Genomic DNA, 16,954 nt, shown 5'->3' with positions numbered 1-16,954 from the left:
AGCTTTCCCAAAACCCTCTGATTTTATGGATTCCTACACAGAGGAGCTGAGCCCAGGGGCTGTTGGCCAAGGCCAAGGCCCAAGGAGCATTTCTCAGCTGGCAGGGCGGCCTGAGAAGGGGAGGGGGGAATGCAGCAGCACAGGGCCCATGGAATGCATGGACCATTGTGACACCGTGAGGCCTTGTGACACCAAGGGACCATTGTGACACTGTGGGGACCAGTGAGACCAAGGGACCATTGTTACACCATGGGGCTTCATGGAATCATGGAGAGCACTGTGATATTTCACTCGCCTCATGGAACAGGGGGACCATACTAAAGCTGTATGGTTCCATGGACACTAGGGACCATTGTGACACTGTGAGGCCCCATCTACAGAGGGTCCATTGTGACACCAAGGGGCCTCATAGAACTGTGGAGACCATTATGATGCTTTGGGGTGTCATGGAACCAAGGGGCCATTGTGACACAGTTGATGAGTTCTCTTAGAAGATGTGGTTGTAGATGCAAGGAGAAATGAGGTTAGAAATGATAGGTAACAGCCTGTCCCTCATGCTTCTCTCTTGCCACAGACGACAAAAGCAACAGCCATCTCTCCCCTGGCTCCTTCTGCTCCTGGACAAGAAGCCAAAAAGGAGCAAAATGAGCAGGACAACCACATGCGTCCAGCTGTGCTCACAGCACAGCCCAATCATTCCAAGAGACTAAGTGCCAGTTGTGGGTGCTGCTGTCTTTAGTGCAAGGCAGAGGTGCAAGTTTCTGAGCAGCCAGCACTTGCTGTTGCTGGCCGAGGATGCCAAGTGCTGGAGTCCTGCAGGATGTAGCCATTTCCTGTGGGCAGTGACAGCTCAAAATTGGCCTTTAACCTGTCATGCTGAGGCACCGAAGAGCTGGGGGCTCTGGATGACCCTTTGGCTGCCTGACTCAGTGAAGCTCTATTTCTGGGCTTCTGCAGTGCTTTGTCCAAGGGCACACATGGCAGTGCTGGAGATCCCAGGGCTATGTTGGTTTTTCCATCGTGGAAAGGTGTGTTTGGCTTGTGGAAGTGTTCTGCAGTATTCCTGAGGAGTTCTTCACTTGTACAGACTCTTTTGGCCCAGCTGTCTTTTGGCTTTTGATAAGCTGCAAGGAGATGACTGCGCTGTCCCTGAAGCTGTGGGGGGCCATTTCTGTCCCGTGTGGCCAAGGAAAGGAACTGCGCAGTTGCGAAGCCTTCTTGTCAGGCAAAAGGCAGAAGTGGCGAATTTCTGTGGCTCTGTTCCATGGTGAAGTCTGCAGCTTTGGAAAGTGCCTTGGAGCCTGGAGTGAGGGTGAAGCTGCAAGTCCTTGAGTGCTCTCTTGTGTTGCTCTGCACAGGAGGGACGTATTGAAATGGAGGATGCAGTATTTGAAGTCAGATGGGCAACTTTTTGGCTGGCCAGCTGCGTAGGCCAAAAGGAGCCAGGGGTGCTGCCCGTCCAGAGCAGCTGAACGTGAGGCAGCCTGTGGCCAGGTGGCCAAGAAGGCCAAGGGCATGGTGGGCTGTGTCAGCAGCAGAGGGGCAGCAGGAGCAGGGCACTGAGCGTTGACCTGTGCTGGGCAGCGCTGCGGCCACAGCTGCAGTGACTGCTGTGTGCAGTTGTGGCCCCTGTGAAGCAGAATGTCACTGAGGGGCTGGAGCGGGTGCAGAGAAGGACACGGGAGCTGATCAAGGGTGTGGAGCACAAGCCCAGTGACGAGGTGCTGAGGGAGCTTTAGTCTGGACAACGGGTGGCTCGTGAGGGGACCTTCAGCTTCTACTCTCTCCATTGAACTATTTTAGCCACTTTTTGTAGTTACTTTTTCCCCCCCTTTTTTTTAACTGCTATTTTGTCTTTGCTTGGAGAATGAGGCTTCTTCATTTTCTTTTTTTCCCATCCATGCTGCTTTTCCTCATTATTTTCTGTCCTTTTACAGGACTGGTACTGGTTCTGCTAGAATTTTAATTTCTAAGGTGTCACTGCTGTAGAATGAAATAGTTTTGCATGACAAGACATCATTCAGTGCTAGCACCTTGGTGCAGATGAAACTGTGTATTTCTTGGCCAGCCAGTATGGCATTTGAGATCACTTTCAGGTTATCAACGCCTGTGGCTTTTTGCAGCCCAGGGAATCAATTTGTTTTGTGTTCGGGAATTGAGCAGGATATCATTGGCCTTTTATTCCAACCGGTCCTCAGAGATCAGAGGAGCTGGGAGGGGCTGGGCAGCATTTCTGATTTCATCCACTTCAGCAGTGTCAGTGTGGTTGAGTCCAAGAGAAGAACTTGCTCAAGCACAGATGCAGAAAGAGTGCAGTTCTCAGTGCAATGCTCTGGGTCAGATCGTTTTCCATAAGTACCTACAAGCTCCAAATTCCCCAAGAGTGTGGTTTATTGAAGCAACAGGACAGCAATCTCAGGATTGCTGCTGAGTGGGGGCACTGCCTACCAAGTTTTGATGTGAGAGAGGACAGTAAAGACAGATTATAGTAGTGAGATCTACCTGTCTGTCTGTCTGTCTGTCTATCTATCTTCTATCTATCTATCTATCTATGTAACTTTTACATAATTGAATCTTCCCATCTCTGGGCCAAGGATGTTGGAGGTGCAAACCTCACCTAAAGCATCCCTTTCAGGAGAGGATTAGAGACATGTTCCGTGTACCAGTTCTGAGCAGGCAGAGATGTTTCCCCCTCCAGATATGGGGTTTTTCCCCCTCAAAGCTGTTTTCCTTCTCCGGCCTCTTCTGCCCTGAAGTCCCCACTTAATTCTTTAAATTTCTGCCTGTCCTAGAGAGGTGGAACAATTCCATGGTTAGGTGCTGTTTGGTGACTCTGCTCATACATGCATTACATGACACACGGTTTCCTTCACTGGCATCCCCAGGGGTGTGTAAGTGCATTCGTTAATTGGGGCCTTATGAGAGTCTCTGTTACTGCTGGTCAGAATTCTCAGTTGACAAAAGAGGGAGAAAAAACACCTTGGTCCTCTTCCATATACTGAGGCGGCTGTAGAGGCTCTGTGACATACATCAAAGTATCTTTGCACGCATCCCTATCTCCTGAATGACCAGGATTTCTAACAAGAGTGTAGATGTCAGAAAGGCAGGAATGCTGGTGCAGGCCCGAGGAGAACGTGAACTGCAGAAGTGTCTCTCACAAGGAGTGAGCTCAGCCAGGAAGCCACCTGCAGAGCCAGGATGGAGCTGTGGGACAGGGCTGGGTGTCAGTCACTACTGAAAGACAAAGAGGACATGGCAGGAGCAGAGGGAGGCCCTCACCAGAGCCTTGAGGAATGCCACACCTTCCCTGTCAGCTGCCTGAGAGGCTGTTGGAGCTTCAGTGCCAGATGGCCCCTGATTGTAGTGCCAGGGTCACTTTGGAATCTGTGCCTCCCCACGGGCAGAGAATGACCCAGGAGAGCAGCAGCACAGAGCTTTGGGAATGTGTGAGCCCATCAGTCTTTGAGTCTTGGCTCACAAATATCACATGGGAAGTTGAAACCCATTTTCTCTTGCTTTCTGTGAAGGTCTTTCTAGAGAAAGAGCAGGGGCAGACTGCTTATCAGAGATGCCATGCCAGGCTCAGGGAGAGCTGTTCCCAGCCCGAGAGCAGGAAGAGCAGCTCAGGCAGCAGGTGGAAGAGCCATAGCAGAATGGCCAGGTAAGCCTGACTGGCCAGGTGACAGAGGGAAGGGCAGGAAGAGGGGGATAAAACAGCTCTTGGGACTGAGGAGGCCAGGAGTCCCACAGGCACTGAAAGCACAGAGCCTTGGAATCTGCAGAGATCAGCACTGGGACAGGAGGTTTGCAGTGGAAGCAGAGGTGGGTAGGGAAGCAGAAAGACGTGGCTGAATAGATGTGATTTTGAGGCTGCAAGAGGAAAAAGCTGAGCATGATGGCAGCTCCCAGTCACTTGCTCTGCATTTGTGTGTACAGAACATCAAGGCAGAGCCACAAGCAGAGCTGCCCGAAGCTCAGAGTGCCATCATGGCAGTGAAGAGAAAGAACAAGGAAGACATGAGAAGAATTCAAGAGGAGATGAATCTCCATCAGCACAGGGGCGATCAACAAAACCAGGTGAGAGAAAGAGTGGCAGCCACTCCACTCATGAAACTTCCTCTCCATTGTTGTTTACAAACCATCAAGGAAGATGTGCAGGCAGAGCTGCAGGAATCTGAAGCTAGGAACAAGGCAAGGGAGAAGAGGCTGGAAGAAGAAATGAAAATCATCAGAGAGAAAGTTAATCACCTCCCTCAGGCTCTACAAAAGCAAGTGAGTGAAGGAGGGACAGCCACTGCAGTCACCAAACTGATGCTTTCTGCCCTTCTTGCCTTTCAGTGCAGAGCAGCAGGGAGTGGGGCCGTGCCTCTGAGTGCCATCCTGCTCTAGTATATATCACAGTCACTCTGAAGGACATTTCCTGCTGGATCTCAAGTGCTGCCCTGGACAGTGGGACTTGTTCTTTGGCTTTTGGCCAGCAATCATCCAAATTGATTCCTGCTGGCATGTTCCTGCTCTCTCTGTTTCTTTACAGGGGGAACATGGTGACCCAGAGGAGGATTGAAACATGCTGTCTGTATCCCTTGTATATCTGTTCTTTCCCTTTGCTCACAGTCAATGACTCTTGGCTGATAGGGACAAGCTGTAGTCTCTGATTGCTTTGTTCTCTGACTTGAGGTGCAAGTGTCGACATCTCACCTGGCAGACCGCAAAGACTTCCAGCAAACAACAGGCAATGAAGGGCCCCAAGGTTGGCGTGAGGCACAGGAACTGTCCCCACCAGAAGTGCTACAGGTTCAGCACACCTACATGGACTCTGGCACTAAACCTGCTGCTGCAGCATTACCTGGGGGAATCTATTCTGTTGAACCTGGGAATTCGAGCTGGGGCAGTTTGTTCATCTCCAGGTCTGACATCAGCATGGCTGCTCCGAAACCGGAGATTGAGAAGTACCTGGAGATACTGGGTTAGTGTGGCGTATTTCTTGTCTGAGGGACAGTGTACTCTGTGCAGGTGTCAGCACAGCTGTACCAAATGCTCCTCCTGAGTCTGGTGTCCCACTGGGGACATTCAGGACTCCCCAGAGGAAGTGCTGTGCTCTGAGGCAGTGAGGGAGCGCTCTGGGTGTTCCTGCTGCCTCTGCGGGCAGCTTGGACTGGCTTGGCTTTGCCTGAGCTTCCCTCTCTGCTAAAGGCTGAAGCAGCGATTGTTTTTGAACCAGATGAAGGCTGTGGACAAGCAAATCATCTGGACAAGTCCTGTGTGCTAGTGGCCAAACTGAACACAATTTTTAGCTTCTTAAATTCTCCTTAGATTCCTGACTCCCAAATAGTCATCAGAGCAAACAAACCTCACAGAAGTTGACTGGTTTTGGAGTTTTGTCTTTTTGGCTGGGGATTTATTTTTGTCATTTTGGTTGAGGGGGAAGGGTTGTTGTTTTGTTTTGCTTATTTTTGTGGGGTTTGTTTGTTTTCTTTTGGTTTGTTTTTGCTATTGTGGTTGTTACTATTGTTACCCAGCTGACCACAAAGGGCTCAGAGTCCCTGACAGTGGGGCTGCCTTTTGTATCTCCTGGAAGCTCGGATCTCTGCTTAAAAGTGAGCATCTTGTATTTTGTTTCCCTCGGAGAGAATGGTGACCATGGAAAACCCTGTGATTAAATACACAGAAAGGGGACGTATTGGCAGCGGGTGAGTCCAAATGCAGTTACTTCTACACAACCATGGGCCAGGAGTTTTTCTGGTGGAAATGTCTATCCAGCATGAAGTCAGGCCAGCTGGAAACATCTTCACACCCTGAGGATAGATTGTCCCATCTCTCAGTGCTGCTCAGAATTTGTGAGTGTGCTCAGAAGGCTTTGTCAGAGACATCTTCATGCTGCCGAGGTCTTGCCTGCATCAAGGAGCAGGACCTGGAAGATCTCCTTGTCTCTCAAGTGTAGGACAGCTCTGTGTTAATTTCTTTAGCATTTCTGTATGTCTCACAATCATACTGACACACTAATGAAAAAAGAAGAATCTTGCTTGCCTGAAAGGGCAACCCCCTTATCAAAGCTGTCAGATTACAGTTCTCAGGAACATTTCTTTCCCATGGTTTGCTGAAGGAAATAATCTGTGGTTAGGATAGGAACCACACAGTTTAGAAACTGAAACCCAAGATGAAAGAACAAACTCTCTTTAGGAGCTGAGGCAGTGAACCCCAGTGCTTCAGGAATAGGCGCAGTGCCCATGCACTTGAGAGGAAAATGCATCATCTGCCTTCTGGCAGAGCCCTCCTGCATCCTGCAGGTTCTGGGCATTTGCAGGAGACATCTCCTGTGTGGGCTGGCTTTCACTCCAAGAGCTAAACAGCTTCTCATTTCACTGCTTCTCTTTTGTTTCTAGGTCTTTTGGAGAGGTGGTTAGAGCACTCAAGAATGCCACAGGAGGAGAGAGAAATGTCAACAGCCCTGTGTTTTTTGTCTAGAATTTCATTATTTTCATGAAAACATGCATTCCCATCTCCACATTTTTGTGTTTCTAATTATTCATATACCAAAATACTTCTTTTTTAACTCTTTATTTATTGCAGTTGGTAATTTTTATGTCCTCGTTCTTAAAAAAAATCCACAAGCCATTTTAGCCTCTGGCTCTCAAAGGTAGTTTCCTACCTGTCTGTTTTAAATCAGGGCTACAATTCTTTAATGCAATTGAGACAGGTCCAGGAAATGTACACCAGGCACACCAGTGATTCCTCTTGTAGAATGTCATGGCCCTGTCATAAGCCTCTTTTCTTTTCTTACCCACGCCCCCCCCAACCCCCCCCCCCCCCCCATCAGCTCAACATTTAGTTGCAAACTTAAACAAGATGAGCAAAATAACAACATAACAATGCTGTTGTGGGCCTTTGGGATCACCCTTGCTGATCTTTCTGCTTTTTCTGTTGACCAAGGCTCTGATCCAGGCAAAGAGATTGCACTTAGTGACACAGAACCATTTGGCTGGAACTCTGCTGATTTCTAGTAACAGCTGGAGGCCTGGATCTCCACAGGATGCTTTGGCTGTCCCAGGCTTTGTTGGCTTTTAGCTGCAAATACCATTGCCCTTGCTTTCTTATCCAGACATACCATGGCTTGGCAAAAACTGCCCAGTGGGCCATATTCCAAAGGCAGTTTGGGCTGGAGTTTGTGAAGGAAGGAGACCCTTATCCAATTGCAAACCACATTAAAAAATTTGTAAAAGAGAACTTCCCATCCTTAACAAATAACTGACAATTCAGAAGTGGACACAGAACTTATTTACAGAATGAAAAGGAAGGGAATTTTCCAATGGAGCTGTGGGTTCTGTAGTTTTTATTCTGACTCCCACTCACAGATAGCACTGGAGAAAGTCATGTCTTCTGCCTGCCATGAATTGTTTGGCTGCAACCATCAGAGGCATCAGGCTGGAGACAGGCTCGGCTGATGTTAGGAACAGGAGCTGCCCCAAGGAGAAAAAAAATGAATGAACTTGTACCTCCCAAACCCATCTCCCCACAGGCTCCAGCAGGATTCCTTTGGTTCTCAGAAATACAACAGATATAGGGCTGAGAAGACCATTTGGATCTATGTGATCATGCCCAAGACCACGCTCATGCTGTTTGGGTTTTGCCATTTTTCTTTTCTATGTTTTCTGTATTCTTTGCACATATATTTGTAGCTCTGTAAGCTACTCTATTAGTGACTAGTTTTCCCAATACTTTTCCACGGCCTTTCCCTAAGCAGAAAGACAAACCTCCAGAGCTCCAAGCACTACTGGGGGGGAGGTAGAAGGCCCCAGTGCTATCTTGGTTCTTCCTGGGACAGACCCCTCCAGACAGCTGGTGAAGTCACCATCCCTGGAAGTGTTTCAGAAAAGACTGGATGTGGCACTGGGTGCCATGGTTTACTTGAGGTGTTAAGGCATGGGTTGGACTCCATGATCTTGAAGGTGTCTTCCAACCCAGTGATTCTGTGATTCTGTGACTGAGGGAACTTTCCCTGCAGCCCTGGAAAGGGCTCCGGGAGCCCTTGGCCAAGGACGGGGATCAGGGCTCAGGGAAAAGCAGCAACGGGCTCAAGGTGAAGGCGAGAGGGCAGAGCTGCCACAGCGTGGCCCAGCAAGAGCCTCATCTGCTCCTCCTCAGGCCGCGCCATCCACGCTGCCGTTTGCGGCGCCGGCGGCTCCTCTCGCTGCGGGGCTCCAGCGCGTCCCGGGGGCCGGGCCCGTCCTCTTCGGGAAGCGCCGGAGCCTCGGAGGCGAGCGGCTGCTGCTGCGGCCGGGCGGGGAGAGCTGCGGCCGCGGCCCCGGGCACGGCGAGCTGCCGCTATGGCCGGCTCCTGCCGCGGCTCCTGCCCGGCGGGCACAGACACGGCCGAGGGCTGCCCGGGAGCTCCGTGCCAGTCCGCAGCGGGCCCGGCCGGGCTGCTGCTCTCCGCGGCCTCTGCCCGCCGCTGCCGGCCCCGCCGCACTCCCGCTGCCTCTGCCGCAGCCGGGCCCACACAGGAGGCGGCACATTCCGGCCGGCTCGCAAAAGCCCTGCCCGCAAACCCCCCGCATGGCCTCGGCTCAGGCACAGGCTGCCGGCGTCCTCGCAGCTGCGAGCCGGGCCTCGACGCTGCCGGCCTCGGGCAGAGCTCCCGCCTGTGTCTCCATGGCCGCGGCTGCTCGGCACAGCGGGCTGAGCACAGCCAGGGCCAGGAGCAGCTCTTCACGGGCCCGGGCTCCGGGCACTCCGAGCTGCAGGCAGCACAGAAAAGGGCTCTTTGTTTCACCTCCTCTTTCAGCGCTGCTAAGAATGTAGCCTGCAGCAAGCTGAGAACACCAGAGCACGGAGCCCTTTGCAGGCAGGGCTGTGTCTGCTGGAGGGGCAGAGGGAGCCCAGCAGGGATCAGACACAAACCAGCAGGGCACTGAGGAGCCCCTGTGGTGGCAGTGAGCAGCTCCGGGCTCTGGGCGCTGCTGCTGGCATTTTCTATTGAGCCATCTCCAAGGTCTTCTCTTGTGCTCTGTATTTCTAAGTGTCTTCCCTCTTGCTTCTTGGTTTTGCTTGTCTTCTGCACCTTCATTTCTCCAAATTTTCCTACCCTGTCAGCAGCAACCCCCATCCACAACTGGCTATGAAATATGAACCAAGCAGCTGGCATCAGCAATGTGTAGAATCCTATGGCTCAGGAATTCTTATGTCAGGGCCCTGTCTGTGCCTTATGCTTGTCAGCACCTCCTTCTCTGTGCAAAAACTAGTGATGAGTGGAGGTTTTTTCCTAAGAGCTCTGAGAAGCAAATGATGTGCTGGGATTCTCATGAGTGGATCCATTAAGTTCATTGCTGGGAAACACAAAAGAATGCCAAGGTAGCAGATCAGCTGGGAGCTGGTCACTCCCTGCAAAGGGCTCATGTATGATGTGGGAATACCACGTTCCAGGGTGGGCAAGAAGGATCAATGTGCTCAAGGTGCAGCAGCTGAGGCTTGGGTTCACCTGGAGCACAGTCACGGGTGGTGAGCACTGGAAGATCCAGCTGCGGTCCCCATCCATGTCCCTTTCAGTGATGGCTTGAGGGTGTCTCAGCCTGGACCCAGAGCACCCTGGGGGGCTCCTGGGGCTGGCTTTGCACTCAGGGTGAGGATGGCCAGGAGCCATTGAGGCCGGCAGTGGGGACCAAGGCTGGGGCTCGTGGCCTGGCAGGTGTGGCTCTGGGAGCTGGGACATGCCAGGGCATGGCTCACTGCCACTGTCCTCCGGAGCCCTGGCTAGCTCTGTGATGCTCCAGGGGCAATGGCGAGAGCAGGGAAGTGGCTAGACTGGGGTTTTGCCTGAGCCAGAACCTCTAAGCCAGCCTGGCAGTAGAGACCCTGGAGGAGCCACAAGCACCGAGTGAAAGAGGCAGAGGAGGCTCTTCTGCAGTGCAAAATCCAGCAAATTTATTAGGAGAGGCAAGGACAGGTTACACAGGACAGAACTGCCAAACGGGAACACAAGCCGAGCTCTCGCTCGGCTCTTGCTGTCTGCGAAGGTGCTGCGAGCTGTGGTGGCTGCACTCAGCCTTGGCTGGGAGGATGATCTGTTTTTAAAAACTCTTAAAACAGGGCGCAGGCACCATATAGTAACCAATAAACAAGTCCCAGGGTGTGGTTTTGAGGGCTGCAACAAATCAGAACAAGGGGAGGACAGAGGGTTGGGATAGGGATTGGATCTTAGGGTGAGGGACAGGGAACTTTCTGGAACAAAGGGCAAGGTTTGAGCTGATGGACAGGGCAAAGGGGCCGGGTTGTTTTGACAGACAGGGAAAAATCTGGGAAGGAGGGAGGGGATTCCTGGAGGGCCAGTTGGGTAGGAGGGCATAAGGCAGGGGAGAAACTAACTGTGATAACTCGGGGAACACCTGAACATACGACAAGCTAATAGAACATTGGACTCAATAAACTAACACGCCGCAACCCAGGAATTGAGGCTCTCAGCAGCTGCGAGGTGGCAGTGTTAGAACACGCAGCAGCTGGGGGAAGTCATCTCTCTCTCGCTTGGCTCTTGCTGTGCGGGAAGGTGCTGCGAGCTGTGGTGGCTGCACTCAGCCTTGGCTGGGAGGATGATCTGTACCAGGGGAGAGCAGAAAGCTGCCACGGTGAGCAGAACATGCTCAAAGCATTGCAGTGCAGAGAATGATACTGCCCCTGAAGTGCAAAAAGCTTGAAAGCATAGAATTCTGTGCAGCACTGTGGTACAAATTTTCTCTTCTAGGACATGTCCCTTTTTGTATTCTGTAGACAAATTATCAGGATTTATAGAATACATTGGGGCTTTTTCATAAGGGTTTTGGGAGAACTCTCAAGTTTATTTTTATTTACATTTTACATCCAGCATTTATACGGATTTTTCTTATTGTTCTTTTGTAAGTATTTAGGGAACAAATACGCAAGCATTTTTAATCCTTTGGGATATTGTGATTTATATCTTCAGAAAGAGAACCTTGTTGAACAAGTGTGAAGACACCAAGACAGGGAAAATAGCATAAAAGTCTTTTAAAACAGGGCATATAATGAGGACTGCAGAACTGAGTAATTCCTCCAAGGGGGGAATTAGCAAGGTATATTACCAAGAGTTACTGCCAAGATACTTCCTGAAATCAAGGGAAATGTGACCTGCAGCCATACAAAGTACAGCCAAAGCAAATGAAAACCCTTTGGAAAAGAGGGAATTTTGCCAGTGATATCAATCTGCTGGGATGACTGAGGGATGCCCACCATCCTTGCACTGCATTCCTCAGTATCTGCAGTGTGCTTTCTCCCAATTTCTGTCAAGTGAACAAGCAGCTGCCGTTGCTTTACCATTAACTTCAGCTCTTAGGAGAATTACCTAGCATCATAAATGGTTTTTGGAGCTGAGCAGGACTTTCCCAAAATCTTCTACAAAGCAGAAAGGAACCACACAGTTACTTCTGCTGATGTTAGTGAAGGGTTTCGTGAAAGGAGATGTATGAGAACATTGCATTCTAAAACTTCCACATTCAAGAAAACATGAGTGCACTTAGAATAAAACATACAAGGCTAGCATAACATCAGAACAGGATAAAATGAAATTACTAGACTGGAAGTGATGTATCAGAAATTAAATGTATAATTTCTGATACATCTGCATGCATTTGCAAGCTAAAACAGAAAAAGAAAGACAGATAAAAAGGAATGAAGATTTTAAAATTGCACTGCAGGAGAGTAAACCACAACTATAAACAGAGCTGAGAGATTCAGCTTGGAGTTGTATTAGAGTGGAATCCATTCACTGAAGGTTTCTGGTGCACACAAGTGCACCAGACTGAGGGAAAAAAGGAGCAAAGTTTAATTTCTGAAAGCCATTTAGATTCCTGGAAGCATTGTCTAGAGATCTAAAAAGCTAAAGCCTCAGAGAATCTGAACCTAAAACCTCCCCAAATCGATTAATAAGGTAGGATGGGCACACCTCTGGTGTTTTCAGAGTCAATGAAACTGACAAGGAGTGTCTGGAAATTAGGAATGCCAACCCAGATTTTATCTGCATTACTTTAAGAACACCTTAATAAGGCACATTAGGAACTCAACACTAACATTCTCACCCTGCTCTATTTACTTTACATTTGAATACAGGCTGGTGGAAGGAGAGATCTGGCTTTAATTTCTCCCCAAGTTATCTGTTGCACTTTCAGGTTAGGAGTACATGTAAAATGCAGCTAATCACTCTCTCTCTCCATGAATATTCCACTAGTGGACTGACATACAGAAACATCCTTCTTCTCTTTATACCTTCCCAAGTGGTGCCTTAACTAAAAGGAGATTTGTGTAAATCACACAGAAAATCACCAAAACTGCTGAAATTAACACTCAATTCCATGATAAAGGCTTCTGAGAAAACACTCCACAGGATCACTGAACAAACTCAAGCTTGGAAGAGAAACATTCATTTTAGCACTGATCAAAGGGAAAGAAAGAAAAAAAAAAATTCAGTGAAAATTCCAAGTGGAAGATAAGGAGAAAGACAGGAAGCAGAGGAAGAGCAAGGCCCTGTCAGATGAGCTGTGGAAGGTAACTTTGTGCCCCAGCACTGTCAGAGGACGTTCCCTGTCATTGGTGCAAGCAGCTGGAGACAGAAATACTGCTTGATTTGGGGGCCACAGTCTTGGTAAGTGCAGAGGTGGTTCAATAACGTGACATGAGGGAGTTCCCCCAGAGCAACTGGGATGCCTGAAAGAAGTGAACAGCTCACCACAGCCTGGCCCGCTCGGCTGCTTTTCCTTCTGACCCTCCTGGGGAGGCTCTGACATTTCCTCTTCCCTGCTGGAAGTGCAGCTGCTGCCAAGGGAAACGTCCCCATACTGACTCAGTGTTCCCTTTGCTTCCCACATGTCCCATCTGCTGTCCCTGTCCAGGAGAGCTGCTCTGCACGGGAGGAGGAGACCGAGGGAGAGCCTGGGAACATGGGGGGCTGCAATCCCTGCTGATCTGGTTCTGTTTATGGATGGGCAGAGTTAGACTTGGATAGTTACAAGTGTAGGGATATTTACATACATTGACTGATATTTGTATAGGGATATTATGAATGTGTATCTACTTGCATTTATGGATGTATGTTATGTATGTATATATGTGTGTTTGTGTGTGTGTAAACATATATAAAAATATAGATATGTATGCAGTTATATATATGTGTACCTATGTTCACTTTATGTCCCTGCTTTGTTATATTCACATATGTGTACAGTTGTACAGCTCTATAGTTCCACTGTTACAGTTAGATGGATTTTTCTATTGGTACACTGATATTTGTATTTATAGATAGGATTCTTAAGAATATGTTTACATATGTCTTACTATATGTCATATGTAACACTTAATATATATTTACACTGCACATTGCTGTGGTGTATTTAATTCTATTGAAACGCGTATGGATTTGTACAGTTCTGAAATTGTGTTAATTTAGTTCTAGGCTAGGGTTGTTTAGAGAGGAATATTGATATTCCTGTGTTTGTATATGGGCTGTTCAGTTGTAGTAATTTGTAATAAATTTAATTGTTAAACTTTGATTGATATTTGTTTCTAATGAGTGTTTGTAGAGGGTTTCAGTACATTAGATTTTTTAAACTGTATTTGATATTTCTATATATTTACATTGCATGATAGTAACAATAAATTTGTTTTGCAACCTTAAATTGATATTTGTATGTTGACATCGCCAGTGTAGCAATTTATAAAAAATTTCATATTTTTAACCTAAGTTGATTTTTGTATATTTGTTTAGTGTTGCAGTGCTACAGGGTGGTAGAAATGCTGCAACCTTCTTGGAGGCGTCTCCTTCAGAAGCCGCTCCGAGGAAGGCTACGAGAACAGCCATTTCCAGTCCATGCACATGCACACGCCACAGACAGCTCAGCACAGGAAGGCAGGAAGGGTCTTTGCATGGCATATTCCAGCAAGGGTTTTACTGCATCCAGCACGCCAGAGGGACCAGAGACAAAAGACCAAAGCCTGTTGTCTGCAGGACTTCAGTGTGGGGTCAGTGACCGGTGACCTGAGGGCACAGGGGCGGGCACAGGCAGGGCCAAGGGCAGCAACCTGTAGGGGGGATGAGGGATGAATAATTGGGGTGGGCGGTGTCAGCTGGCCATTGGGGGAGGCAATCTGATGTGGATTGGCAGAAGTGCTGCAGAGCGTCAGGGGTTAAGTCTTCTCTATCAGCCTAGGTTGAGAAAACTCTGTGATCTGATCTTCCTTGAGGGGGAGGAGTCAGAGGATTCCACAACTCCCCTGTTTTTACTTACTATGAAGATTTCCCCAGTGGACCTCTGCAGGCACTTAACTAAACAGGGAAACATGAGTAAAAACAATGATTGCAACCCGAAAAATTCCTCTAACAAATGATGAAACCTATCCTGTCAACCCCCATTGTCTGAAAAGTTCATTGATGCCATCTGGGTTCTTCTTAACTTTTAAGTCCTTAAAAAGTCCTTGCTCCCTCAGCTCTGGATGTTTACATGGATGGATGTTGGGTGTGAAGAAATTTGAAGCAGTACATCCTTTCAAAGTTGTGGCAGCTGTGTCCATGGTGACCAGTGAAAAGTGTATTGCTGCTGGTTTTAGAGTGTTACATGCTTGGTGTTATTAACATTTGGTAGCAGCTCACTCAGTGCTTAGGAGGTAGCACTGGTTTGCTTACTGAGCGAGCACTTTCGATTCTCTTAGCATTTATTTTTTTAAGTTTTTGCAGCAGTAACCCCAGGGATCAATACTGAGGCTGCTATTTTCTTTATTCTGCCTCAAAAATCAATATTGTTTCTGCAGCCAGATTTAAACTGATGGACAAATTTAAACTGATGGACAAATCTGTTGTGCTTAATTTTTTTGGTCACAAATTATGGCAATGCTAGGTGCTAGCAGAGCAGGCTTCCCAAGTCACAGGGTGTTTTGACCATGGCACCATTTATTTGCTGGTGGGGAGTAAGGTTTCCAAGAGGCTTCATGGGCGAGCAGGGCTCCCTCGGAGGTAATTTCTCAGAGAACAACCTGTAAATAGAATACATTGGCAAGAAAAAATTAAATTGTGATAGGCTGCAAGATTTAGTAAACACTGAGTATTTGCAAATTTCAATTCACAGATTTGTTACGTCCAGAGTACACAGAGAGACAAAATTTTATTTAGTTACACGTCCTTTTAGTAAGGCTGTTAGAGGGTTTTACCTCTCTGCTATCCAATGGTTTTAAAGACTTGATATTCTTAAGACAAATTTACTGGGGTCTTCTAACTACCCTTATAAAAAGGAGACACAGTTGTGCTGTTAGAATATAACAGAATGTTGAAAACAGAAAGCATTCTTAAAAGGTCACAAAAATAGCTATAAAAGAAACCATGCCTATAAAAAAATTAATTATTAGATGACTTGAATATGTTTGAGCAATTGCACATTGGTATATATTTTTGCATGAAATTCACACATGTAGAACACAAAGTCTTATAAACTTCTGAAGTTGCTGCAGCTGAGGCTTGGGTTCACCTGGAGCACAGTCAGGGGTGGTGAGCACTGGAAGATCCAGCTGCAGTCCCCATCCATGTCCCTTTCAGTGATGGCTTGAGGGTGTCTCAGCCTGGATCCAGAGCACCCTGGGGGGCTCCTGGGGCTGGCTTTGCACTCAGGGTGAGGATGGCCAGGAGCCACGGAGGCCGGCAGTGGGGACCAAGGCTGGGGCTCGTGGCCGGGCAGGTGTGGCTCTGGGGGCTGGGACATGCCAGGGCAGGGGTCACAGTGGGAGCTGTGAGCAGGGGCACGGCCAGTTTGGCAGCTGAGTGACATGGTTCTGCTGGCTGTGACATCACAGAGGAGAGGTCACGCTGACATCTGTGTCAGGAGCAGCTCTGGGCAGTTGGATTCTGGCAGCCAGTGAGTGCACATGCAGGGGAAATGCTGGTCTGGACGGGGGCTGGGAAAGGTGCCCTGGGGATTTAAAGCCAGAGTGAGAGCTGGGACCCTCAGGGCAGGGCACTGTCCCCAGGGCTGAGGGAAGTGGGGCTTGGGGCTCTCAATGTGGCAGGTGCCCAGAGAGGCTCTGGGGACATTGCAGGTGTCACCAGCTCCCTGGTCCCTCCCAGCCAGACATGCTGAGCCCCCTTTCTCCCACCAGGCCATGTCTCCAACACTGGCCTTCATCCTGGCCCTGTTATTCACCCCCAGTGGGTTGAAAGCGGACATGAAAATTGATAAAGATGCGGTCAGGCGGATCCAGGAGCGTGAGGAATTTCTGCATCGGGAGATGACTCGGCTCCTGCAGGAGGTGGATGACAACAATTCCATCATGGAAAGCCTGCTCCTTTCTGTACGACAGCTGCTGTGGCTGCCTTGGCTGACCATAGCTGGGCAGAAAGGGAATCCAGAAATTGAAAAGAATGAAGCTAAACGGATGCAGGAACACGAGGAGTATCTGCTTTGGGAAATGACTCAGCTCCTGCAGGAGATTGATGGCAACAATTCCATCATGGAAAGCCTTTTCCTTTGTCTATGGCAGCTGCTGTGGCTGCCTCTGCTCTCTCTTGCCTTTTGGCTGGTCACGAGATGGAAGTGTGGCTCTGCCAGACACAGCACGCAGGAGGAATCCATCAGCAAGATGAGTATTGTCAGGGTGAAGTTCAGCAGCAAGGAGAAGGTGAGTGAGCATGAGAAGAACAAGGGTGCAGACAGGGGTGGCAGCATTTTGGCTGTGCCCAGCCCATCACCACTGGGCACATCTGGGATAGGGCTGGAGGGGGCTGTGAGCAAACTGATCTCATTGGAATGTCCCTGCTCATTGCTGTGGGGTCACACTGGACAGTCCTTAAAGCTCACTGCCAAGCCCAGCTGTTCTGTGATTCTGTGATTCTGCAGCAGGGCCTGCCCAGCACGAAGGTGCTGCAGGAGCTGGTGGACGAGCTCCTGGGTGTCTGCCGAGTGCTCTCCTGGAGGAG

At 49.0% G+C, this 16,954-nt stretch overlaps 1 long non-coding RNA gene across 1 annotated transcript; it reads left to right on the top strand.

Annotated features, from left to right (window-relative positions):
* Positions 1-432: 432 nt before the first annotated feature.
* On the top strand, positions 433-4,227 carry LOC135292793 (uncharacterized). The gene is made up of 3 exons (XR_010354958.1): positions 433-523; positions 3,528-3,661; positions 3,937-4,227. It is a non-coding gene; the product is annotated as an uncharacterized LOC135292793 (long non-coding RNA).
* Positions 4,228-16,954: the final 12,727 nt, after the last annotated feature.

Source organism: Passer domesticus, unplaced genomic scaffold, assembly GCF_036417665.1.
Source record: "Passer domesticus isolate bPasDom1 unplaced genomic scaffold, bPasDom1.hap1 HAP1_SCAFFOLD_51, whole genome shotgun sequence".
NCBI lineage: Eukaryota > Metazoa > Chordata > Aves > Passeriformes > Passeridae > Passer > Passer domesticus.
This window is presented reverse-complemented; position numbering and strand designations above follow the sequence as displayed.